At 40.8% G+C, this 27,546-nt stretch overlaps 1 protein-coding gene across 6 annotated transcripts in view; it reads left to right on the top strand.

Moving 5' to 3' along the window:
- Positions 1-27,546, top strand: part of ATXN1 (ataxin 1) — a 403,695-nt gene that overhangs the window by 208,730 nt on the left and 167,419 nt on the right. For 5 of the 6 annotated variants that reach the window (XM_040353760.1, XM_040353756.1, XM_040353757.1 and 2 more), the window contains one exon: positions 13,422-13,471. The exons of the other annotated variant lie outside the window; for it this stretch is intronic. The gene's annotated coding sequence lies outside the window, so the exon portion shown is untranslated. The remainder of the gene's footprint in view (positions 1-13,421; positions 13,472-27,546) is intronic. 6 annotated transcript variants of the gene reach the window in all.

Raw genomic sequence — 27,546 nt, 5'->3', positions numbered from 1 at the left:
CGCCGCTTAGTGAAGGATTGACTCGGGCAGCTCGGCTGCTCTCGGCTGCTCTAGTCCTGCAAAGGGAACTGCGTTCCTGCTGTGAAAAAAGTGCAGGAACTCCGTTCCCATGCGTTCCCGCAGGACTTGAGCCCTGGTTGATGTAATGCTAGAAATAACACCTAGATGGAACATTATATACTGCGTATGTGTATAAATAAATGTATGTGTGTGTGTATATATATATATATATATATATATATATATATATATATTTATTATGTAGGATTGAGGGGATCAGACTCCAGCGGTATGTGCGTTTTCCAGTGAGTACGCCAGTCCAGAACTGAGTTTTTAAGGGCCTGATAGCCCACTTTTATTTAAAAGCACAAAAGTTCACAGATACATTAGCATCCCTCGCAGGGGGTTCCACCATTCCTGTATCTTGTCAACTCAACAGTTTAGCCTCCTGGCTTTCATACTTGTCATCCGGCTGTTTCAGGCCTGTAGCCTAGGCCTAAGTTCTGTTCCTCAGAACAAACAGTTTCCTAGAGTTAAGCACACACCTAGCTTAGCAGCATCTCTGACTCCTATCAGAGGGATTGGACCTGATTCCCAGGAACAGACTTCCTGTCTGTGGGGTGGGGCCCTGAGCCATGTCAGAGTCGAACTAAAAAGCCCAAGACACAGCTATGCAATTAATGTGTCTTTCTCTCCAAAATCTGGCGTAAACCAGCAATCTTTCACATAGCACAGAGTCCCACCCTCACAATATATATATATATATATATATATATATATATATATATATATATATATATATATATATATATAAATATATATATATATAGTCTGGTGGAGGGGGCACGTATGGGTTTTGCATTTAATGATTTGAAAAGGCACTGTGAAAGACGAGCAAAACATTGACGAATAAACCTATTTTAGTTGCTTCAATGCAAGGCCCATGAGTGCCCCTTCCACCAGACTATATATATAAAAATAAATAATACATTTGTGTCCTTTTTTTCCCACAAAAATAGCTTTCTTTTGGTGGTATTTGATCACCTCTGCGGTTTTAATTTTTTGCGCTATAAATGAAAAAATAGCGACCATTTTGAAAAAAAAAATGTTTACTTTCGCTAAAATAAATATCCCCAATAAAAAAATGTTTTTAATTCTTCATCGGTTTAGGCCGATATATATTCTTCTACATATTTTTATATATATATTGTATATTGTTTGGTTTGCGCAAAAGTTATAGCGTCTACAAACTATGGGAAAGATTTATGGCATTTTTATTATTTATTTATTTTTTACTAGTAATGGCGATCTGTGCTTTTTTACCGGTATTGCGACATTGCGGCGGACAGATCGAACACTTTTGACACCATTGACATTTATACAGCGATCAGTGCTATAAAAATGCACTGATTACAGTGTAAATGTCACTGGCAGGGAAGGGGGTTAACACTAGGGGCAATCAAGGGGTTAAATATGTGTTCCCTCAGTGTGTTCTTACTGTATGGGGATGTGACTTACTAGGGGAGGAGACATATCGTTATTCCTACTTAGTAGGAACAAACAACATGTCTCCTCTGCCCTGGCAGCACAGGAATTTAAATCCCTGTGCTGGCGCTCGTGCATGCAAACGCACGCATCGGGTGCCCCCGCCATGCAGCACGTGCGCGCCTCTGGCAATGGACGGGCGCGCCCTCTGGCGGTTTTCAAAGGGAAAGCTGCATATACATGATTTCGCCCAAGAGAGCCACTGTGCTGCAGTAAATCTGTGTGAGCCGGTCAGGAACTGGTTAAGGGGTACTGGTAAGTAGGTTTTCTATGTCCATTATATTGTAACATATCGTATCCACAAAAAATCTATTTTATTTACTCATTAATCATATCAATTGCATTGGTAACATTTTTATGTAGACTTTTTTTATCTTCAGCCAATGTACACTTTAAATAATAGACTCAGACATCTTACTTATAAAAGTTTGAGAAACAGAGGGGGAAAAAAAGTTGTAAATATAGGCCAATCTATTTTTTTATAAGGAACCAACTGAAAGAAAGCATCTGATTGTGGATAACGTCATTACTTATAGTTTTTCCTAAGTGTGATTTAGTTGACTTGCTAAAGCATAACACCTGGCATTCTCATTATTATGTACTGCTCGCTAATTTTTTGTCAAATGAAAATCGCATGCACTTTACATTACTGTTGTTTTTTTGTTTTTTTTTGGGCAATTTGTCTGTCGTTTATGTTTATTTTATTTATTTTATTTGTAACTTGCTCTGTCTAATTGATAGCTGGAGATTGATTGAACAGACTGGTTGTGCAGCTTCTATAGGGTGGTACCAGTTAGGATTGAACTCTTAAAACCGCAGGCATATGCAAAGTCCACATCTGGATATAGATGCCATTTTTTGCTTTGAAAAAAATGGTTTCCTCTCCAACTTCACATATGAGTGCTTTCAGTTTTTTCTTTCTATGTGCAACAGATGTTTATTTTTATTTTTCCTTTATTGTATCATCTCCTGTATATGTTACACAAAGTCAACCCAGTCTTTTTTTATACTATCCTGGAGGGATGTTGCATATAACAAAATAGTCAAATGAGTGTAACATATTAGTTTTGTAACATATACGTTTTGTAGCTTCTTTAGTGCCGGTTCACACTACAGTGACTTGGGATCCGACTTTTGTCGCCCCAAGTCGCGTGACATGAGAAATTACATTAAAGTGAATGAGAGCCGTCTTAATGTATACTACTGAAGTCGCTCCAACTTCAGAAAAGGTTCCTGTACTACTTAAAGGCGACTTCTAGGCGACTTGTACCCATTGATTTCAATGGAAGTTGCCTCCAAAGTCGGATCGCTGTCTTAACTGAAGCAACTTTACAGGAAGAGAAAATACTTTTCTCAGGCAAACCCCTCCCTCCCACAGAGCTGATTATTCTGTGATTGGCCACTGGCAAAGTCGCTTGTCCTGGAGGCAACTTTAAGTCGCGTTGTAAGTTGCTCAAAGTCGTGCTGAAGTGGCGCTAAAGTCGCCTTGCAAAGTAGCGCTGTAAGTCGGGTTGCCCCTGTGTGAACCGGCACTCAGGGTGGTACCAGTCAGGATTGAACTCTAGAAACTGCAGACGTATGCAGACTTTGCATCTAAATATAGAAGCCCCTTGGCTTTAAAACATTTCTTTCCTCTCCTTCACATCATTTTTGCCTTAACTCCAGTCACTATGTTCAACGCGGATGCTTTCCTTCCCTCTGGGTGTTTTTATTTTATTTTTTTATCTCCTGTATATATTACACAAAGTTAGCCCATTTTTTTTTGCACTATGGCCTCGTACACATGACCGAGGAACTCGTTGTAAATGAAACATTGTTTTCCTCGACGAGAAACTCAACAAGCTTTCTTTGCGTACACACTGTCAAGACCAAATCTCCTTGTTCTCAAACGCGGTGACGTACAACACATACAACGGCAGGGGAAGTTCGATTCCACTGGCACAACCCTTGGGGCTGCTTTTGCTAATCTCATGTTACTGCGTGTTAAGTAAAAGTTTGGTCGGAGACGATTTGCACTTTTCAGACTGTTACACCGTGACAAATGTGCTATCTCCATTACAAACGCTACTTTTACCAAAGGTGCGCTCCCGTCTCATACTTTATTCTGAGCATGCGCGGGTTTCTTAGCATACACATGAACGTGTTTCTCGTCGAAAACCAGCCAGATGAGGAACACGACAAGGAAATTGAGACTCCCGACGAGGAAAAAGAGAACTTGTTCTCTTTTTTTCTCGTCGAGTTCCACGACAGTTTTCTCGATGAAAAACATACACACGACCATTTTCCTCGGCAAAAAAGCTCCGCCACCAAGTTTCTTGATGGATTCTGTCGAGGAAAACGGTCGTGTGTACGAGGCCTGAGAATTTTTAATTTCCGAAAAATGCTCAAATTTCTTTTCCTAAGCGAATGTAAATAGTTTTTCTTTATACCTTCCTAGAGGGACATTGTAAACAACAACAAGTCTTATGCCCGGTCAATCCGATGAGAACGGTCTGATGGATTTTTCCATCAGTTAACCGATGAAGCTGATTGATGGTCAGTCGTGCCTATACACCATCGGTTAAAAAAACGATCGTGTCAGAACGCGGTCACGTAAACCACATACGACGGCACTTTAAAGAGGAAGTTGAAATCCAATGGCTCCACCCTTGGGGCTGCTTTAGCTGATTTTGTGTTAGTAAAAGAAGTTTCGCGCTTTTCTGTCTGTTACAGTGTGATGAATGTGCTATCTCTATAACGAACGCTAGTTTTACCAGAACGAGCGCTCCCGTCCCCTAATTTTGTCTGAGCATGCGTAGATTTTTAACCGATGGACGTGCCTATAAACGATCGTTTTTTTTTATATTGGTTAGGTATCCATCGGTTAATTTTAAAACAAGTTTCACATTTTTTAACTGATGGATAAATAACGATGGGGCCTACACACGATCGGTTTGGTCTGATGAAAACAGTGCATTAGACCATTCTCATTGGATTGACCGATCGTGTGTACGCAGCATTAAATTAGTACCCCTGTTACGAATGGTTATAGATCACTTTTCCAATTTACTACATCGTTTGGAATGAGACAGAGCCAGGCTTTCAGCCCTGCTGTGGATTTTAGGATTTAGAGTAGCGGAAACAATATTTCCTTCTCACAGTCTGGCAAAGCTCTGATGCTCAGAGCAGATAAAAATATATTTTGCACTAATTAGATGTTCTGTTCTTGTCAGATTTCATCCTTATTGCATGACTTAAAGTGCAGCTGCTGAGAAGCAGGTTGTCGGGTTTTGGTGTAGAAAGTTGCTCGGTGTGTATTTATTAGTAGTATTGTGTTGGCTCATGTAATCGTTGTTTTTGTTATGGATCAGTGAAATCACAGATTCCTGTGTATTTGTGTTGTAGAATAGATGAGCAGTGATCTTATGAAAAGAGCTTTTGTGTACAGTGGTCCTTAAATGGATGTGTTGCCATCTTCACTTCACTTGTGGTCACAGTAAATGCTTGCTGGTACCCTGCCAAAAGTTGATTGCCAATCCATAATTCAAAAACAATTTGGCCACACTGTAAAGCATTGTAATTAGAAACACCTAGCACGCTTACTACACACATAACCTGAAACTGTGAACAAATTCCTGCATGCTTTATTCAGGACAGTAATTTAAGAAAGAAAATTGGCTGCATGGTGTAAGGTGCAGCAGCTTTCAATGTCCCCACTCTATTTGAATGCATTGTTAGAGATCACCTCTGCCTCATGCAACAGATGCATTCTTAACTGCTTATTAATATGATGGTCAGTCTTACTGGTCTTTATAAAAATATGGGGTAGGTGGGTGGGTGTGGGTACACTTTAACACTTTTAGCAAATGCCATAGCTTTGTCTGATCAGAAGAGCCCTACATTTGGGCAGAGTAGGGTGTAGAAAGCTGCTGCAGGTATTTGTAGGCACGTTTATATGCATGGCATTTATACCTGTCGGCAGGCTATTTTTTGTGTTGGAACATGCCGGTACTTCATACTTGCACTGACACTGGACTGTGCGCTACTGGATGGGGCCGGTACAGGCCTGGGCCCCCCTTGCAAGAGGACAGAGCTCATTAGCTGTCAATAGGAGGAGAGCTGTGTACTGGGGGAGGTAACTTTTGATGTGGGTTACCTATTCCTTGGCCTTAAACCTTGTGGAACACACTACTAAGCTTTGTTTTTGGTGCGACATACATTCCTGAGCCCTGCAGCCTGTGTAATATACACTTCTAAGCCCTGTACCCTGTGAAGCACACATTAGTGAGCCCTGTGTGACATGCCCTCCTGAGCCCTTCACCCTGTGCAATACGCACTCCTGAGCCCTGCACTATATACACTTTTCATAATACTGACCACTGCACTCTTTACACTTTACTATATATGACATAGCACTCCTAATGCTATATTTTATGTTACATAGATCTGACCAAAATGTTTATTGTCTCAACAGTTGTTGGCTGCTAGTCATTGGGGGTTATTTATAAAAAGGCAAATCAACTTTGCACCACAAGTGCACTTTCAAGTGCAGTCACTGTAGATCTGAAGGGGACATGCAAGGAAAATAAAAAACAGAATGTTTGCTTGCACATGATTGGATGATAGAATTAGCAGAGCTTCCCCTCATTTCAGAGCTTCCCCTCAGATCTACAGTGATCCACAGCGACTGCACTTACAAGTGCACTTTCAAGTGCACTTGCAGTGCACTTGTAGTGCAGAGTGGATTTCCCTTTAGTAAATCAAACCCATTGACTATTTCATGAGGTTCTTATTTAAGGTGAGCTAAAAAGCATATGTACATAAATAGTTTTTTCTCTTTTAAAGTTTTGTTCTAAATGTTATTTTTGTCTGTTAAACTCCTGCTTGCGGCACTGTGATTAAAGCATATTGAGTGGGTATGACTGTGGTATATGTTTTCTGTGTATATAGTGGGTAGACTTGAGTTTCATTGAACCATGCCCCTGTAAGTCCCCCCCTGTGACCCTCCAGTTGCAATTTGGCCACACCCACCATTGGGAATTACCCTTCTCTGGGGGGCAGTACCTGCACTTATTTTCCTACAAGTAGCCCTGCCTGTCAGCAGTTTTTATTTATTGCTGTTTTTGTTACAGTCAGAAACAGTCAGGTAACTAGCATTTTAAGAAGGAAGTAAGCACTGGTCCATATTTTTTTCAGTACCAGTCAGTGCCAGGACAAGGTGATTGAGAAGATAGAGCCCAAAACAAACATGTCAAACTGCTCCCCCCCCTCCTTCAAGATGTATTAGCATTATATGTCAACAAAAATACCCCCCCCCCAACACAAATTCCCCTCATCCACCCTCCTAGCACAAATCCCCCCCCTAAAATGTTCTCTTCTAGCACAACTGCCCCCCAATCATCCCTACTAGCACAACCCCCCCCCCCCAGAACAATTTATACCCCCTGCCACCCCCTAAATTTCCTCTTCCAACACAAATTCCCCTAATTTCCCTGTAGCGCCCCCTACCCCTCATGATACCACGGTGCCCATGGCACTGTCCCTCCCGCCCACCCCTTGTCCCGGTACCAGTTAACTTTTAAAAACATTTTTTACAACACTATTGTTGTTTTGGTAAGCACAAGTCTATACAGTATCAAACAAACACACTGGGCTTGTGGAACACTGGGGTAACAAGTGTAACTGCATTTTAAATCCAATATTCACAACTAAATAGTCTGACCACTGAAAGATTCTTAACGTGGTTCACACATATGATTTATTTTCCAAATGTGGTACATTCATCAGTGAGAATAAACATTAAAACATTTCCATCCAGACAACTTTATGTATTGTTTGGAAGACTCTGTGTGATAGTTGTATAAAGTAAAGTTATTAATAGGGATGAGAAACAAAAGCAGCGCTCGATGGGACCAGTAACAAAAGAACTTTTGGCAATTATAGTTCATTTATTGGATGCACACTTAAGTTAAAAGTCAACTGTCAGATGTAAATTATGTAATTAAAATCAGACAAAATAAAACTCATTCTCATGATTGAAGTACTCCGAAATGTAATGTGAGCGATACCGCCTCACTTCCCAATGACAAGGGGTTAACATCAATGAGTATACTCCATAGTCCGGATCACGGCCGGATGGCTGGATGGCTCAAAACACAGAGAAAACACAGCTCTCTGAGATGCAACTACTGGTTCATAGGCGTGCGCACAGGGTGTGCCAGGTGTGCCTGGGCACACCCTAATGACCCTGTGCTGGGAAAATTCCCTCTGCTACTTGGCTGCAGAGAGTAAATATGGAATCTCTGTCCTCAGTCCCTTTCTCTGTCTCAAAAGTGATACATCAGGGGTCGGTTTAGACCCCTTACATTTCACCTACATTTTTGTAAAAAAAACTGAATATATTGTAAAAAATAAAAAAATTGTAAAAAGGTCATAATAAAAAAAAAAACTGACACCAGTCTCTGCCCTTTTGACTCCGTCCACTGCTCTACCAACACTGTTCATTTCCCTATTCCTTTGGGGTGCACACCCTAATGCAATAGGCTGCGCTCACCTATGGACTGGTTAGGTGTAAAACTCACTGTGCTGCGGGAGGTGTACTGTAGTCCACGCTGCTGGAGTACCTGGGTGATGGGCGGATCGCAGGCTAGTTGTTGCTGTGGCGACCGTGACTTACATGTTTCACGCCCTGCGCTTTGTCAAACCCAGGTGGCTGTGCGGCAATCATCATCACTGACGTAAGACACCTAACCAGGAAGTGGTGATACGATAGACGAATCTGATACTGCGGAGCAGGTGAAAGAGGGATACCGAGCGCATACTTCGGATCCACCGTGACCGCAGTGCACCATTGTGCCATTGTTCAAAGATTTGCTGTGATTTTTTTATATCTTGCTGGCTTTTGAAGTTTGAAATGTGAGTGTATAGGTTGAAGTTTTCTTTGTGTTTTAAAATATACTGGCTTGACGTTATTACACTATTGGAGCACCTTTTTCATTTACATGTGGAGAGATCCCTGATACACATGGTTGGACCGGATAGTCGTTTCACCTTTTCAGTTTGGTGTAAAAGTGTTTTGGCCTGACACGAGAGTGCTAGGCAGATATATTTGGTGAGTGCGTTTGCTGAGGGGAGTGGAATCACTTGCACTTTGGTGCGGTGGAAGAATTATGAAGTGACTACACTACAAACACTTTACTGGAACATTTTATGGACTGCTCTAATTCTTGTTTGACTTTTTTCTATTTTCACTTGTCACTTGTCACTGGGTGTTTATTTATATTCATATATATACTTTCAAATTGTTTATATACATGTAAGGTTTAGGTTTGGGCACTTAAGAAGTTATAGTGTTCATATATATAGCGCCACTATTTATCCCACTTGTCATTAATATATTTTTGTTAAGGGTTAAATACTCTACACGTATGATTACTAAGTTGTACATAAAGGGCCAAATCCTCAAAAGATATACGACGGAGTATCCCTGGTCCTAACTATGGAACTGATCCACAGAATCAGTTTCCCATAGTTAGGACGAAGATCCGACATGTGTAATTGAATTACACTGTCGGATCTTAGGATGCAGTACAGCTTCCGCCGCTGGGGGCATTTTGCGTCGAAATGCCGCCTCGGGTATGCAAATTAGGACTTACGGAGATCCACGAAGCTTTTCAGCTTCGTTTTTTTTCCGTAAGTTATATTTTGCAAACGCAAAATTAGGGCTGCTTTTATAAGGTGTAAACTGTTTACACCTTGTAAAAACAGACCTTTCTTGCTCGCGACGTGATTTTTTTTAAATTTCAAATTTTTTTTTTGGCGCCATATCTTTTTTTTTACCCGACGCAACTTTATTGTCCCGTTGCAATCCACAAAGCCTGACGTAACGTAATTTCGCGCTATGCACGTCGGGAAAATGACGTCACGAGCATGCGCAGTACAGCCGGCGTGAGAGCGCGCCTCATTTAAATGGTAATCGCCCCCTGGAGAAGAGGAACGCCTTGCGCCGGCGGAATTTAAGTTACAACGCTGCAAATTTCCAGGTAAGTGCTTTGTGGATCGTGCACTAACTTGGGAAATTTGCGGCGGTGTAACTTAAATGGAAAAAATTAAGTTACGCCGCCTGGCTGAGGATTTGGCCCAATGTTCTTTGTGGCAACACATAAAGTAACCAAATAAATGTCCTCATAACAGTACCTCCTGGTTGACCGTTAAACCTCAGCCCATAATCTTATCTATAGTCTTCTTCATATTTTATATTGTGTTGTCATTAAAATAAAGCTGCATTTTTTAATGATTTTAAATGTGTATTTTCCACCTACACTTAACATTGACTTGAGTTAAAAACATATGTTAATGACTTATTCAATAAAACAGTGCTTGGAAAAAAAGTGCTATTTGCTTTAATTGTAACAAATAACTAGAAAAGTGCTATTTGCTGTATAATTATAACCATAATCGCTCTTTTACCAGTCTTATGGCCCGTACACACGGTCCAAAAATCATCCATGTTTTTTTTGTTGCATGCTACAGTAGTCGCATATCGAAAATGGAGAGATTACTAAAGTTCTGTACGACAGAATAAAAAAATCGGAAGTGGTGTAGTAGTGTATTTGTATTTTATTTTTGGATGACAGCAACAAAACCTGGGGAATGCCCAGGGAAAAACCAAGCCTACTTACCGACCAGCTCGCAGAACAACCAATTAACCTGTCTAACAGTATGCGTTAAAAACAGGGGTTTTGTCCGCATGCATTTGCAAACGCATGTGTGAGCCACAGAGCCGCGCCAAGGCACCCTGTAATCTGTGGTCCTAACACTAAACAATGAGTGTCCCCACAATGGAGGCACATGGATAAATAAGGGCAGGTGGACTGAAGGGGAGCCCAACCCTTCTTAAAGGTACAGGAGTACACCAAACACCCAGCATATAGCTCAATGGCTGCAAAGGTGTTGGTGCGCTGCTGGACCAATACAAGCACCACAGGTGAAACATAAACATGTCCACCGCCCCATCTATAGCTGGCCATAGCAGTAAGTAGCATTGGAAGGCTAAAGCAGATGACAACAAAACCTGGGGAATGCTCAGGGAAAAACCAAGCCTACTTACTAACCAGCTCGCAGAACAACCAATTAACCTGTCTAACCGTATGTGTTAAAAACACGTTTTTAACGTATATTGTTAGGCCTCGTACACACGACCGAGAATCTCGTCGTAAAAAAAACGTTGTTTTCCTCTACAAGGTTCTTGTCAGACTTGACGAGAATCTTGTCAAGCTTTCCTTGCATACACACTGTCAAGACAAAGTCTCATCGTTCTCAAACGCGGTGACGTACAACACGTACAACGGCACTATAAAGGGGAAGTTCAATTCCACTGGCGCCACCCTTGGGGCTGCTTTTGCTAATCTCGTGTTACCGTGTGTTAGTAAAAGTTTGGTGAGAGACGATTCACGCTTTTCAGTCTGTTACAGCATGACGAATGTGCTATCTCCATTACGAACGCTACTTTTACCGAAGGTGCGACCCGTCTCATACTTTATTCTGAGCATGCGCGGGTTTCTAAGCATACACACAAACGTGTTTCTCGTCATAAACCAGCCCGACGAGAAACACGACGAGGAAATTGAAACTCCCGACGAGAAAAAAGAGAGCATGTTCTCTTTTTTTCTCGTCGAGATCCACAACAGTTTTCTAGACGAAAAACATACACACGACTCTGCCAGAATTTTTCTTGATGGATTTTGCTGAGGAAAACAGTTGTGTGTACGAGGCCTTATACAGGTTAATTAGTTGTTCTGCGAGCTGGTCGGTAAGTAGGCTTGGTTTTTCCCTGGGCATTCCCCAGGTTTTGTTGTTATTTTTGGATGACAACTACACTGATTAAACCAAAATTGTACGATCTAGTATTGTACGAGTACATTTTTTTGCATTTGTCTGATCGGATAATATCGGATGAACTGTCATGATCGGCTCTCGAAAGCTCTGTACCAATGATTCGCTTATCGTACGTTCTCTTTGAAAGCGGTATTTTTCATCCAATTTTCGGATCGTGTGTACGGAATTATGATTCAGTGACTTATAGAACTGAACAGGGTCCCTACTTTTGCACAGTGCTCTTAGTTATACACCACTCTACTTGTGTCTCAGCTCAGTCTTGAGCTCACTAGAACACCTGGTCTGAACGTGGCTACCACAGTATCATGGTGATTTCTCAGGACTTTTGGTCAAAGAAATTGCCAGTTAACCACTAAAAAAAAGGAACACCCTATAAAACTTCTCAGCATCTCAGCAGTGCCAGATTTATAAGGGGGCAAAAGCGACAACTGCCCTGGGCCCATTATACAAAAATAATCTAAAACAATATAAAAAAATATATAAAATAATACAAATTAAACAATAACATAATACATAAAAGTAAAAAAACTAAAACAAAACCTTTGCCTTGTTGGACAGAATGATATAACTAGATTTACCGCTCATAGACTGCAGTGGAGTTCGCTATAAAATTCTCAAACTTTGAGCAAGAATCATGAAAGTTTTTGCAAACTGTACTCAAGCAGGTTTACTTATTTACACTTAGGATGATGTTTTGAGCACATGTGCCAAACACTAATTATTTAACAGGAGCTATAGCTTCAATCTCCAGTGCCTGCTGCAAATTTTAGCCAGCAGAATTGGTAAGTACCCTTTGGCAATTCACCATACACATACCTCCCAACTTTTTGAGATAGAACGACAGACACCTGTTGTCGGGTTTTGGTGTAAAAAGTTGCTTTGTGTGTATTTATTAGTAGTATTGTGTTGACTCATGTAATCATTGTTGTTGTTATGGATCAGTGAAATCATAGATTCCTGTGTATTTGTGTTGTAAAATAGATGAGCAGTGATCTTATGAAAAGAGCTTGTGTGTACAGTGGTCCTTAAATGGATGTGTAGTCATCTTCAATGCTTACTGGTACCCTGCCAAAAGTTGACTGCCAATCCACAATCCAAAGACAATTTGGTCACACCAAGCCTTTAAAAGCACTGTAACTAGAAACACCTAGCACGGTTACTACACACATAACCTGAAACTATGAACAAATCCCTGCATGCTTTATTCAGGACGGTAATTTAAGAAAAAAATACAATATAATGGCTGCATGGTGTAAGGTGCAGCAGCTTTCAATGTCCCCACTCTATTTGAACGCATTGTTAGAGATCACCGCTTGCCTCATGCAACCAATGCATTCTTAATGGCATTCTTAATGGCTCATTAATATGACGATCAGTCTTACTGGTCTATGAAAAAATATAGGGTAGGTGGGTGAGTGTGGGTACACTTTAACACTTTTAGGAAGTGCCAAAGCTTTGTCTGATCAGAAGAGCCCTACATTTGGGCAGAGTAGGGTGTAGAAAACTGCTGTAGGTATTTGTAGGCACGTTTATATGCATGCACTTTATACCTGTCAGCAGGCTTTTTTTGTGTTGGAACATGCCAGTACTTCATACTGGCACTGGATTGTGCGCTGCTGGATGGGGCCCCTGGGCCTCCCTTGCAAGAGGACAGAGCTCATTAGCTGTGAAAAGGGGGAGAGCTGTGTACTGGGGGAAGTAACTTTTGGTAGTACTCTGGCCTGTGGGTTACCTATTCCTTGGCCTTGCACCCTGTTTTTAGTGTGACATACATTCTGAAGCCCTGCAGCCTGTGTAATATACACTTCTAAGCCCTCTTCCCTGTGTAGCACACATTAGTGTAATACGCACTCCTGAGCCCTGCACTATATACACTTTTCATAATACCGACCACTGCACTCTGTACACTGGGCTATATATGACATACTTCTGACCACTGCACTCCTAATGCTATATTTTATATTACATAGGTCTGACCAAAGTGTTTATTTTCTCAACAGTTGCTGGCTGCTAAATAGTCATTGACTATTTCATGAGGTTCTTATTTAAGGTGAGCTGAAAAGCATATGTACATATAGTTTTTTCTCTTTTAAGGTTTTGTTCTAAATGTTATTTTTGTCTGTTAAACTCCTGCTTGCGGCACAGTGATTAAAGCATATTGAGTGGGTATGACTGTGGTATGTGTTTTCCGTGTATATAGTGGGTAGACTTGGGCTTCATTGAACAATGCCCCTGTAAGACCCCCCCAGTGACCCTCTAGCTGCAATTTGGCCACACCCACCATTGGGAATTACCCTTCTCTGGGGGCAGTACCTGCACCTATTTTCTTACAAGTAGCCCTGCCTGTCAGCAATTTTTATTTGTTGCTGTTGTTGTTACAGTCAGAGACAGTCAGGTAACTAGCATTTTAAGAAGGAAGTAAGCACTGGTCCATATTTCTTTTCAGTACCAGTCAGTGCCAGGACAAGGTGATTGAGATAGAGCCCAGAACGAACATGCCGAACTGCGCCCCCCCCCCCTTCAAGATGTATGAGCATTATATGTCAGCAAAAATACTCCCCTCCCCCAACACAATTTCCCCTCATCCACCCTCCTAGCACAACCTCCCCTAAAATGTTCTCTTCTAGCACAACTGCCCCCCAATCATCCCTACTAGCACAACCCCCCCCCCCAGAAAATTCATACCCCATGCCACCCCCTAAATTTCCTCTGTCAACACAAATCCCTCTAATTTCCCTGCAGCGCCCCCACCTCTCATGATACCACGGTGTGCAGGGCAGCCAACCCTCCTGCCCACCCCTTGTCCCGACCCTGGTACCTGTTACTTTTTTTAAAAAAGTCTTCTTTTGTTGTTTTGGTAAGCACAAGTCTATACAGTAGCAAACAAACACACTGGGCTTGTGGAACACTGGGGTAACAAGTGTAACTGAATTTTTAATCCAATATTCACAACTAAATAGTCTGACCACTGAAAGATTCTTAACGTGGCTATATGATTTATTTTCCAAATGTGGTACATTCATCAGTGAGAATAAACATTAAAACATTTCCATCCAGATAACTTTATGTATTGTTTTGAAGACTCTGTGTGATAGTTGCATAAAGTAAAGTTATTAATAAAATGTATGAATCTGTGTCCATGTATGGCATCCTGTCTTCTTTGGATGGCCAATCTACAATCATACATCTGTGGATATAGTAGTACCTAGAACAAAAATGTTGGCAAATGGGTGTAGAAGAGTTACATCCAGTCTGCAAAGCTCCCCTAAAAAAGCTAAAAAAGTTTTAGAAGAGCTTCAATCTTTTAACTTTTATGGCACACTTTTTTTTCTTGCATGATTACTAAGTTGTACATAATGTTCTTTGTGGCAACACATAAAGTAACCAAATTAATTTCCTCATAACAGTACCTCATGATTGACCGTTAAACCTCAGCCCATTATCTTATCTATATAGTCTTCTACATATTTTATATTGTGTTGTCATTAAAATAAAGTTGCATTTTTTAATGATTTCAAATGTGTGTTTTCCACCTACATTTAACATTGACTTGAGTTAAAAACATATGTTAATGACTTATTCAGTAAAACAGTGCTTGGGAAAAAAAAGTGCTATTTGCTTTAATTGTAACAAATAACTAGAATTTCTCTTGTATCAGTCTTATGGCCCGTAAACATGGTCCGAAAATCAAGCGACATATCGTCCGGGTTTTTTTTTTTTGCATGCTAGTCGCATATCGAAAATGGAGAGATTACTAAAAGTTACGAAAATTCCTGTACGACAGAATAAAAAAAAACGGAAGTGATGTCATGTGTAGTAGTGTATTTGTATTGTATTTTCGGATGACAACTGGACTGATTATACCAAAATTGTACAATCTGGTATTGTACGGGCAAATCGAAATTGCTTTGAAAGCTGACTTATAGAACTGAACTGGGTCCATTATTTTTGCACAGCTTAGTCTTAGTTATGCACCACCCTACTTGCTGTGACCACCTTGTGTCTCAGCTCAGTCTTGAGCTCACTAGAACACCTGGTCTGAACGAGGCTACCACAGTATCATGGTGATTTCTCAGGACTTTTGGTCAAAGAAATTGCCAATTAACCACTGAAAAAAGGAACACCCTATAAAACTTCTCAGCATCTCAGCAGTGCCAGATTTATAAGGGGGCAAAAGGGTCAACTTCCCTGGGCCCACTATACAAAATTAATCTAAAACAATATAAAAAAAAATAATACAAATTAAACAATAATAACATAATACATAAAAGTAAAAAGAAAACCTTTGCCTTGTTGGACAAAATGATCAAAATGGAATAACTAGATTTACCTCCCATAGACTGCAGTGGAGTTCGCTATAGAAATCTCAAACTTTGAGCAAGAATCATGAAAGTTTTTGCAAACTGTACTCAAGCAGGTTTACTTATCTACACTTTAAGATGATGTTTTGAGCACATGTGCCAAACACTAACTATTTAACAGGAGTTATAACTTCAATCTCCAGTACCTGCTGCAAATTTTAGCCAGCAGAATTGGTAAGTACCCTTTGGCAATTCACCATACACATACCTCCCAACTTTTTGAGATAGGAACGACGGACACCTGTTAGTAAAAGTATGTAGGAATAGGGCACGCCCCCTTAAAAGGAGAATTGTACAAAAAACATTGTTAAACCCACAAGTGCTTTTTTTTTACCAATACTATTCCTTTATACTGGTTTCTGAAATTTACAAATGCAGCAATTTAGAAATTGGATGAAAGGTTTAGCACTGGGAAGCCCTTTTTGAAAGATAAAAAGTGCATTTTATATACAACAATATAGATCAGACCAAAATGAGGGACAAATAAGGAGGAAAAAGGGACAGAACTCTAAGTGTAGCAATAAGTTGCTAAATGTTGTAACTTCATTAAATGTAACCATATTGCGACACTTGGAGGCTCCTCTCTTTTCTTTTATACTCAGTTGTGACATGACGCTACTCTTATATCAAGACACCGCTTGTATATCAAGGCAAAATTTATTAAAACATTTTGCTCATCTTACAAATCGCTCTCAAACGAAGTTACTCTCAAACCAAGGTTTTACTGTATATATGTTATCCACAAAGTATTTGTAATAATTTTTTTTTTTTTTGCAAGAAAGTTCAAAATTACCAAACTTCCTGTTTATTGCTGTTGTGGAAAGTAAACATAATGTAAGAAGGAAAACAAGACCACAGATTTTAAGATCAACTCTCACTGCCCTTTGGAAGATTTCAAGGGTAAAGCATGTGCAATTCCAAGAACTATACATCTGTTTTTACCCACAGCCAGCAAAATGTGCCATCATAACAATCACAGCAGAATGAATAGAAAATAAATTGCCTTTCTGTCTGCGGTGTTATTTTTAAACCATAATGTTGAGTTTTCTGTATTGAACCCCCAAGAAACAGTACTTTATGTCTTTTAGGTATTGCTTTGGCTTATAGTTTTACATAGAATTAAAAGCCATCACCAGCATCATCAGGGAATTTGCAGAAAGACCCAGGGGCAGATACACGTACCTCTGCGCCGGGCGCAGCGTATCTAAGATACACTACGCCGCCGTAACTTTTTTTTTTGAATCCTCAAAGAATTTGCGCCGTAAGTTACGGCAGCGTAGTGTATCTTTGGCGGCGTAATGACGCGGAATTCAAATAGATGTAATGAGGGCGTGTTTTATGTTAATACGTCGTGACCCGACATAAACAACGTTTTTTTTTAACTGCGCATGCGCCATGCGTGGGGGTATCCCAGTACGCATGCTCGAAATTAACCCGGAACAAGCCAATGCTGACGTCATTCTACGCAAATCCCTATTCGCGAACGACTTACGCAAACGACGTTAAAAATTCAAAATTGTACACGGGAACGCCGGCCATACTTAACATTGAGTACACCTCATAACAGCAGCTTTAACTATACGCCGGAAAAAGCCGAACGCAAATGACGTAAAAAAATGCGCCGGACGTACGTTCGTGGATCGCCGTAACTAGCTAATTTGCATACTCGACGCGGAATTCGATGGAAACGCCTAGCGGCCGCCGAAAAATTGCAGCTTAGATCCGACGGCGTACTAAGACGTACGCCTGTCGCATCTAGCCGAGATGCCATCGTATCTTGTTTTGAGGATACAAAACAAAGATACGACACGCAAAATTTGAAATTACACGGCGTATCAAGAGATACACCGGCGTAATATCTTTGTGGATCTGCCCCAAAATGTCCCTGTTTAGAATTGCGTTGTGCCTGCAAGCTATGTCTAGGTGAAGCTCCCTTTGGTCATTCTGCTCTGTTACTTCATGTCTACTGCCATATTTGTATACTTATTATTGTCCAAGTGTGATATTTGCATGATCTCAAAGAGACCCTCTGGTCTGGGGTCCATATGGGCAGCATTATAGAAGGCAGTTTTTGTTTTTCCTGCTTCACTGCTGTTGTATGCTCTATGGAATGCCCCCCCCCCCCCTGTAAAATGTGTTTTAGCCTTCTTTTCAATTAAAACACATGTAGACTAGCACAAGCTACAAGTAGTGTTCCATCTAAACCCTCATCAAGTTTGATTTATTAAAGTCAGAAAGGTTGTTCACTTTGCAAGGGAATTCCCCCCATAGTTTATGTAGCAATACCCTCGAAGGGGTCGGTGGTTTAAATTTGGGGCTGCCGTTACCTCACCGTTCACCACGTTCGTCTTAGGGGCCCTCCTTGAAGAGTTATTCATAAATGTCTGCACCAACACTTAGTCTCTTTTCTTCCGAGGTTTTATTAAACAATCTCAGACAAAGGGATGGAGGGTTAGGGGAGATTCAGGTACCTTGCTTTGCGGATCACGGGTACGTTCTTGGATCCAGAGAACAAACCGTTTCCACACTAGATTCAGCAACCACTGAATAGGCCTCTCTCACTGACCTAGCAGCCGTTGCGAAGCTCGTTCAAAAGTCTCTGACACAGACTTGATGAGTGCAGTCGAGTCGTTGCACAGTCTTCTGCCACAGGACCGTGTAACCACACACACACACTTTGCAAAGTTCCAAAGACACAGCTACATAGTACCAGGATCTTTCAGCCAGCTGGCAGCACTGTGAGGTAGATTGACCAGGATGAATCCTCCAATTGAGCCCCCAATTGTTCGGCTCCTTCCCGCAGGCAGGACAGCACAGGACCTCCCCTGGACCAGTAGGCCCCAGAAATTCCTGGGCCTACTCTCAGTAAACGGAGCCTCTGGCCAACAGGCCCCCGGGGCTGAAGAACTGCTAACACATCACTGAGGCCAGGAGGGCCATCAGGTCAGGATCAGAAGACCCTGCCAGAACGGTGTCTGTCCCTTAAGTACCCTCTCCCAGAATGCACAGTGACAGAGACACACGTCCACTGGGCTGCTTCTGGGAAAATAAAACTCAATACACCCAGCCCGCTGCATTTCCAACCTTGACCCGTGGTGACAGCGACACCTACAGTCAAGTGGAAAATGTGCAACGCAGCTGAACTGGAACAGAAACCAATAATTTGACATAATCATTCCAAGCTAAACTACAGCTCAGATAGCGCCTACCCAACAGGAGCAGGGCGCTACATTTAATTAACATGATGAAATGTAACTTTGAAAAGAATACCCAATCAAACAAACAAACACCATTTTTGCTGGCACATGATTTGATTATGGACATCATCAGAGCTTTACCTCATTTATCAAGCTCTAGAGAGAATTCCCTTGCACAGTGAACAGTCTATCAACCCCATTCCCTCATGTCATGTTACATATTTCAATGCTATGTTACATGGAAATGTTGTAGAAGCTACCCAAGGCAGAGGCAATTTTTGCTAAAATTTCGAAATTTGAAAAATAAAATTAATTAAACTGCAAAACCTACCTTAAATAAGATCTTATAAAAAATAATAATACAATTACCGGTAGGTTGTCATCTACATGAATACATGGGCTAAACTAGATTGCGATTTTTGTGATGCTGCCTACCAGACCGATAATTTACTGATGACTGATGGCTATATTCTTTAGTCAATTGCTAAGCTCCCACGCAACATGGCCAGTGTAGCCACAATTGTATGATTGTGCAACAATCCAATCATACAGCTAAGGCAATATATGTCCATTTGTGCAATTGTTTCAAGAACTGACAAACAATGGCTGGTTTAGCCCATTCAATTTTTTTTATTATTTGTTGTTTCCTTAACATGCTACCTGTTAAATTGTTTTCAAGTGGAGGACTGGGACCACTCTGCCACCTGTTTCATTGATGATCGCCATCGCTGCCCTTTCTGCACATCGTTATTTACTATTGTGTTCTCATTACTGTGGCTACCTTGAATATTTTACATTGTTTAATGACATGATTCAAACCCCAATCATATGTATCTCTTAATAGCCAATCTCAAACCAGTTAAAGTACATCTATAGAAAATAAATAAGCTATTACGCGGACTAGACCCTGACTGTCATTTAACGGGGGACATAAGAGGGCCAGGAGAGTGGCAGGGAACACTAGGTGAGGTAGATGCAGGGCGCCCTCTTGTGTGTTTGTTTTATTAAAGTACATCTATAGCCCAAACATATCTTTTTTCTTTTTAGTTTGAGTAGGCAAGGGTTAAAAACCTGCCAGGTTTTCTTTGCCATCTGTATCCCATTGGGGAGATTTCCCATAATTCCCTGCCCTATAGGCACATCAAAAAGTGAGAGGCAATATCTCCAAAGGAAATGCCCTCTTGCCCACCCATCAATGGAACAAGTGTGCTTACTGGAAGATTTCCCCCCTACAGTATTCCTGTTCTGGTGACAATTCATAATTTTGGATTTGCCCTCACTTTCAGTCCCAGTGACAATGGTCACTCACTGTGGTTCTCACCACTCTATCCAAAACTACAAAACAGAGTTTTCAAGTGAAGAACTTTAAAGGCTCATTTACACCAGTTTGTATGCTAAAATTGTGAGCTGGTGTGTAAGGACAGTGAGGAATGGTGCTTTGCCTTGTTACTGTGCAAGGCACTTACCTTTTTAAAAAAAAAAGTTTTTGAACTTTATTTAAATCGTACATATTGACAATGTTTTTTTAAGTCTATGGAGTGCAGCAGTTTTGGACAAATTGTGATGCGATGACATGTGATGAGTTGAGCTACCTAGAAATGCAACATTTCTGTACTTATAAGTAACGCACCACAAACCACCTTAATGTAGGATTGTGAAGTTTATCTTGCACTGATCCATGCAGATTAACGCAGCTCAACAGAGATAGTGTGAAGGAGCCCTAACTGGCCAAATTTCAATGTGTGTGTTACCCTCTCTGTTTGACAGAACCTAGTCAAACGACCAGCAAACAGTCCTGCTGGGAAACTAGAATGCGATCAACTACTGCAGCCAATGGCTGCAGCGATGATTTGCGTATTCTGGTGGGGAGCAAGTTCCCACTGTCAGAATACAATAGCACAGTGGGAGAGACCCCTGCACCCACATTACTAGTTATGTGGATGCAGGGATCTGTGAGACTAAAGGCCTCGTACACACGATAGGTTAAACAGAGGACAACGGTCTGATGGACCGTTTTCATCGGTTAAAACCGATCGCGTGTGGGCCCCATAGGTTATTTAACCATCGGTTAAAAAAAAGCCAACTTGCTTTAAATTTAACCGATGGATTCCTAACCGATGGGAAAAAAACGATCGTTAGTACGCACAACCATCGGTTAAAAATTCACGCACGCTCAGAATCAAGTCGACGCATGCTTGGAAGCATTGAACTTCGTTTTTTCAGCACGTCGTTGAGTTTTACGGCACCGCGTTCTGACACAATTGTTTTTTTAACCGATGGTGTGTAGGCGCGACGGACCATCAGTCAGCTTCATCGGTTAACCGATGAAACCGGTCCATCGGTCCGTTCTTATCGGATGGACTGATCGTGTGTACGCGGCATAAGAAAAAATCTCAGTGTAAACCCAGGTTTGCGAAACTGCCATACTAATCCAATTTCAGACATACTTATACAGTGTGCATTTAAAAAATATTATAAGGTAAAGCGTTTTTTCTAATACGGTGGTGATATTTTATAGTATAGTCTGATTCCAATCAATTAGGCATGGTATGTGAAAATACAGTATAGTGACCATGCTGAACACAGAAATCAATAAACTGTAAAAACCATGCTTGCTTGTGAGTTTTTTTTCAGTATTCCATCAATAGAAGCCGTATTGATCTCTCAATTTATAGGACAGTCATCCAGTCAGTTTAGCACCAGACCCAACATAAATAAACCTATGACAGCTGTATGATTTATGACCTAACGAGAGATAAGATTTTTGTTCCATAAATTCATTTTATCTTTCTTTCCCAGCGCTTATAATTCCCTAGAGATAAAATATGTTTGACATCATCTGTTGTCTTAAAAAAACAATATTTTTGTTGGTTTGGCATTCTGTATCTGCACTTCTTTCAGAAATATAATCTACAGAGCACAAGGGAGCCATTAATTGTATGCTAACTGAATTTCCAAATGTGCTGTAGAGTAGCTGCTGGGTATTGTACATTACTATGTTTTTCAAGTATCATTAAGATTGTTTTCAGAGCACGTCTAATACATAAGAATATGAACAAATATGTTTTTAATATAGATTGACAGTTCCAGCACTATCACAGATGCTAGTGATCCCTACCAACGAAAAAAATAAATAAAGTATATATCAAGCCCAAATCTTTTTGTTTGTTTCGGATACTCTTTATTAGAGAGATTTCCCATCACTTCCTGTCCAGGAATATCTCCAACAAGGACAGTGACAAAAATATGAAAAGCCAGCCTCCCTCTACTCTACATACTGGGCCAGATTCACAAAAGAGATACGACAGTGTATCTCCTGATACGCCGTCGTATCTCTGTGTTAGGGCCGTCCTAAATATGCGACTGATTCATAGAATCAGTTACGCATAGCTAGCCCTAAGATCCGACAGGTGTAATTGAATTACACTGTCGGATCTTAAGGATGCAATTCTAGGCCGGCCGCTAGGTGGCAAGGCCATTGCGGTTGGCGTAGAATATGCAAATGAATAGTTATGGCGATTACCGAACGTCCGGGCTGCCCATCGATCTAACTTTACGTTGTTTCCGTCGAGTTACACCGCGTAAAATTGTTGTAGAAGTTGTCCTAAGCCATGTTAAGTATGGCCGTCGTTCCCGCGTCGAAATTTAAAAAACAACGTCATTTGCGTAAGTCGTCTGTGAATGGCGCTGGATGCCATTTACGTTAACGTCTAAACAAATGACATCCGTGCGACGTCATTTACCGCAATGCACGTCGGGTAATTTACCCGACGGAGCATGCGCAGTACGTTCGGCGCGGGAACGCGCCTAATTTAAATGGTGCCCGCCCCATTTGAATTGGGCGGGCTTGCGTCGAGCGCATTTACGTTACACCGCTGCAAGTTTACAGGTAAGAGTTCTGAGAATCAGGCACTTATGCTGTAAACCTGCGGCGGTGTAACGTAAATCACATACGTTACGCTGCTGTGGAGCAACGTAATTCTATGTGAATCTGGCCCAATATGTGTACAATATATATTGGGAATTATATGAAAAAAATTCTGTCTGTTTTTGTCAGAGAGTTCCTTTCACATTCTATCTGGTCAGCAGGGCAGGAAGTGAGGGAAAATCCCTCTAACAACATCCCAGGTAGAAGTAAAACCCCACTGGGGTTCCAACCCTTTCCCATGCTAACCATGGCTAGGAAGAAAAATGGCTTACATTTAAAAAAACACCTGTGTCTATAATGAGTACCTAATTTGAGTTATTTGATTCTGCTTTATTTTTAGTCAGTCAAGCAACTCCCAGGGGTTGATTTACTAAAGACAAATGGGCTGTTAACTTTAAAAGGGAATTTGCCCTAGAGCTTAGTGTTATATGAAATGGCCTCCCCAAACAGCATAGTGCACTAAACCAGTAGGTAAATAAGTGAACCAGAACCTTTGCTAAGTGGAAGAGTGGGTTTGATCATTACGTTGAAAGTGCCTGAACCCTGAACAGGGCCTCTGTGAACAGAAGAGATTCTCTTCTTGGAAAATGAACTGGTAATATTCCAAAATCCATAACAGGCCCTTATTCGAGCAAGCAACCTGGCAGGCAACAGGAAAAAAGGGGGGGGGGGGGACGAGAGAGCGACCCCCCTCCTGAAAAGTACCAGGCCACATGCCCTCAACATGGGGAGGATGCTTTGGGGTCGCCCCCAAAGCACCTTGTCCCCATGTTGATGGGGACAAGGGCCTCATCCCCACAACCCTTGCCCGGTGGTTGTGGGAGTCTGCGGGCAGGGGGCTTATCGGAATCTGAGAGCCCCCTTTAACAAGGTGAAATAGTATGGGGTACATTGTACCAATTCACCCAAAAAAGACAATTTGGAAGAAGTTTTTTATATAAAAAAAAAAAAGAACTGTCCCGCGATGTCTATCCATCCTCGATCACAGCGCCAATGGTCACTTTTATGTCCCGGGCGGCCCCGCGGAGCTATTGAGTTTTTCTTTGTTTTTTTTTCGGTCCGTCTGCAGTATTGTTCTAAACATGGGAAAGATGCACTTCTTTACTGGAATACTAAGGACACCTCCCAGGCATGATATTTAAAGTGATATTTCATTTTTATTGTTCAATTTTAAGCATTATTAAAACCACTGCTTCTGAAAAATCGTCCGTTTTTAAAACTTGGGGCAAAACCCGGGTCCCCATACACTTTTTATGGCAATACCTTGCAGATAAGACTTTAAAATTAGCACTTTTGGTTTTTCATGTTAGTGTCCCAGCTTTCGAATTTGCCGCGAACACCGCATTATGTTCACTGTTCGGCGAACACCCGATGTTTGACTCAAACATTGGGCTCATCCCTACTACTAATCCCTATACTGGAAGCAAAACAGTCCACCTACTAATATACTGGAAGGTGACCACTATATACATACAGTAGCACAGACCTTGCTACCTGCCACTGTGCATGTGGAATAATAACAATAGGGCAGAGATTTGTCTGTCACTAGGATTTGGATCAAGTAGCTATGGAAAACTACAGTTAAACAGCTACATAAGAGCAATCACCTAACAGTCTTAACTTCTAGTCTGTATTGCAGTAATGCAGCTCCTGTATGTGGACATGTGGTGTCTGCTCTTGTCTCTCTCACCACTTCCACCTTCTGGGGTTTTTAACCACCACCCCCCCCCCCCCAGAAACAGGAAGTGCTAATACATAACTATACATAACACTGTGATATTAGTAGAGGGTAATAGATCCCTAAATTAGTGAAGAAGATTAAGTTTCACTTTGCAAAGAAAACCCAATTGTGTGCAAGGGAAAAAAAAATGCATTTTTGCTTGCAGAAGATTGGATGACTGAAGTCAACAGATCATCACATCTTTTACTAATCTCTGGGTAAAACTTCAATGCAAAGTGAACAGCCTTTTTGCATTTAGTAAATAAACCCTATAGATTTGCATTGTGAAAAATAGTAGCAAATTGCTAATGTTGCGTAGCACTACAAATCAAGGAGCAATGAAAATACTAAGCAAACATGGCTCCCCCATGTATAGATGGTATTACAAAATACACAGAAAAACAAGTATTTCGAGAACATCAAGGAACATAAGCTACGTTATTTTCTTTAAGCTGATTTCTTTTACACATATATTTAAAATAATTATACATCCCTTAACCACTTAAGCCCCGGACCATTTTGTTGCTAAATGACCGGGCCACTTTTGCGATTCGGCACTGCGTCGCTTTAACTGACAATTGCGCGGTCATGCAACGTGGCTTCCAAACAAAATTTACGTCCTTTTATTCCCACAAATAGAGCTTTCTTTTGGTGGTATTTGATCACCTCTGGTTTTTATTTTTTGTGCTATAAACAAAACTAGAGCGACAATTTTGAAAAAAACAATCAATATTTTTTTACTTTTTGCTATAATAAATATCCTTCAAAAATATTTAAAAAATATATGTTTTCCTCAGTTTAGACCAATACGTATTCTTCTACATATTTTTGGTAAAAAAAGAAAACGCAATAAGCGTTTATTGATCGGTTTGCACAAAAGTTATAGCGTCTACAAAATAGGGTATCGTTTTATGGCATTTTTATTAATATTTTTTGTTTACTAGTAATGGCGGCGATCAGGGATTTTTATCGTGACTGCGGACACATCGGACACTTTTGACACATTTTTGGGACCATTGTCATTTTTACAGCGATCAGTGCTATAAAAATGCACTGATTACTGTGAAAATGACACTGGCAGTGAAGGGGCTACCCACTAGTTGGTGCTGTAGGGGTTAAGTGTGTCCTAGTGAGTGATCCTTACTGTAGGGGAGTGGGCTACATGTGACAAGACAGTGATCACCGCTTCCGATTACAGCGGTCGGGCTCGCTGCAGGCGCGCATCCACAATTCCGCCATCTTAAAGGGGACGTAAATATACGTCCTTCTGCCTGTCCGTGCCATGCTGTCGACGTATATAGTCATGCGCTGGTCGGCAAGCAGTTAAACACACACACACTTGACCAGTGTAAACGTACATATTTATGATGTAATCGATCTAACAAATGAATGTCAAGCTGTCTATATTGTCTATCTGCAGCCATCTCATGTCTATGGTTACATTGAACAAGCAGCAGAATGGGGTACCTACAGTGGGCTATGTGAAGGAGGAGATAATACTACTCAAATATAAAATTGGAAACGGGTTCGGGACTTTGAATGAGGCACATAAGTGGAACAATGGATTAGTTTGAAAAAACTATTTTAATAAATAAACACAAGTTATACAAAATATCTTGGCCAGCAGGCTCCATATAAAGACATAAGTTAACATCAAATATAAAACATTTTAGCTAGATCTCATCATATATGATAACGTATAGCATCTAGGATGGCGTTGGCTCGACGCGTTTCGGTGACTATATCGCCTCATCAGTAGCGATGCATATAATCTGAAAGAAATATTATGTATGTATAAGGGCCAATCAACTACTTTTAAAACTCACCAATTGGGGTAAAAATGAAAAAAAGCGATTTTTTTTTTTGCCCTTATAATTTTTTCCTCTTCTTTTCATTTTTACCCCAATTGGTGAGTTTTGAAAGTAGTTGATTGGCCCTTATACGTACAGAATATTTCTTTCAGATTGTATGTATCGCTCCTGATGAGGCGATATAGTCGCCGAAACGCATCGAGCCAACGCCATCCTAGATGCTATACGTTATCATATATGATGAGATCTAGCTAAAATGTTTTATATTTGATGTTAACTTATGTCTTCATATGGAGCCTGCTGGCCAAGATATTTTGTATAACTTGTGTTCATTTATTAAAATTGTTTTTTCAAACTGATCCATTGTTTCACTTATGTGCCTCATTCAAAGTCCCGAACCCGTTCCCAATTTTAAACTGGTTCAGGGATGGAGACACTTGTCTAGGGTGTCTATTCAAAGTCCTTGCCCACAACGCTACTCAAATATGTTAGAAGTAGAAGGGGATTTCCATTTTGGTTAGAAATCCCCTTTAGTATCTGTCATGCAACAGTGTTTCAGAAATGTGTCACACTAAATGGTTTTAAATATCTTCAATAATGTAACTGCTTAAACCATTAGGACTGTGAACCAAGTAGAGCTAACCAAGAGTTATTTTCTTCCTTTTCTACCCCATTTTCCATCCAGCTATTCACTGTAAGGATAGTCATTAAGCAATATGCTTCTGGCAGCAGAGAACTCATAAGTTGAAGCCTGCTGCTAAAGTTCCAGGGATATAGTCACATTGAGGCATCTTCTGTTATGGTTCATTGTTAGCATTCTCTTTAATAAACCACATATGCTGAATGGAAGTAAAAGGAAAGAATGTCCATGCAGTGTGGTTTGATGCATTCTAATGAAAGAAAAGCCTTTACTGTAAGGGACCTATGAATAAAAGCCCTCCTTTTTTTTCTATGGGTTAAAAATATTTCCCTCTGAAAAGAATAAAAGCACTAATGCCGCATACACACGATCAGTCCATCTGATGAGAACGGTCTGATGGACCGTTTTCATCGGTTAACCGATGAAGCTGACTGATGGTCAGTCGTGCCTACACACCATCGGTTAAAA

The sequence above is a fragment of the Rana temporaria genome, chromosome 5, assembly GCF_905171775.1.
Source record: "Rana temporaria chromosome 5, aRanTem1.1, whole genome shotgun sequence".
NCBI lineage: Eukaryota > Metazoa > Chordata > Amphibia > Anura > Ranidae > Rana > Rana temporaria.
This window is presented reverse-complemented; position numbering and strand designations above follow the sequence as displayed.